The sequence below is a fragment of the Brassica oleracea genome, chromosome C5 (genome assembly GCF_000695525.1).
Source record: "Brassica oleracea var. oleracea cultivar TO1000 chromosome C5, BOL, whole genome shotgun sequence".
Classification (NCBI taxonomy): domain Eukaryota; kingdom Viridiplantae; phylum Streptophyta; class Magnoliopsida; order Brassicales; family Brassicaceae; genus Brassica; species Brassica oleracea.
The window spans coordinates 326,140-326,384 of NC_027752.1; positions in this window are offsets into that span (position 1 = coordinate 326,140).

Here is a 245-nt window from a genome sequence, read left to right on the forward strand (position 1 = left end):
CTTTGACCATCATCATATATCTGTTAAGAATGCAACTATGCAATAAAAAAAATTGTCAAGTTTTTTAAATTTTTTTCTAAATCTGAAGGTTAACCCCTACTAAATTGAGTTTTTCGATAAATGCTTTATATAATGATGTTTACACTCCTTAATGTTGTTTAAAAATTTCTAACCACATTATACATTTGTATTTATGTATGATAAACTCTCTTTCTTGGAACATAGACATCACTATAGTTTTTAAA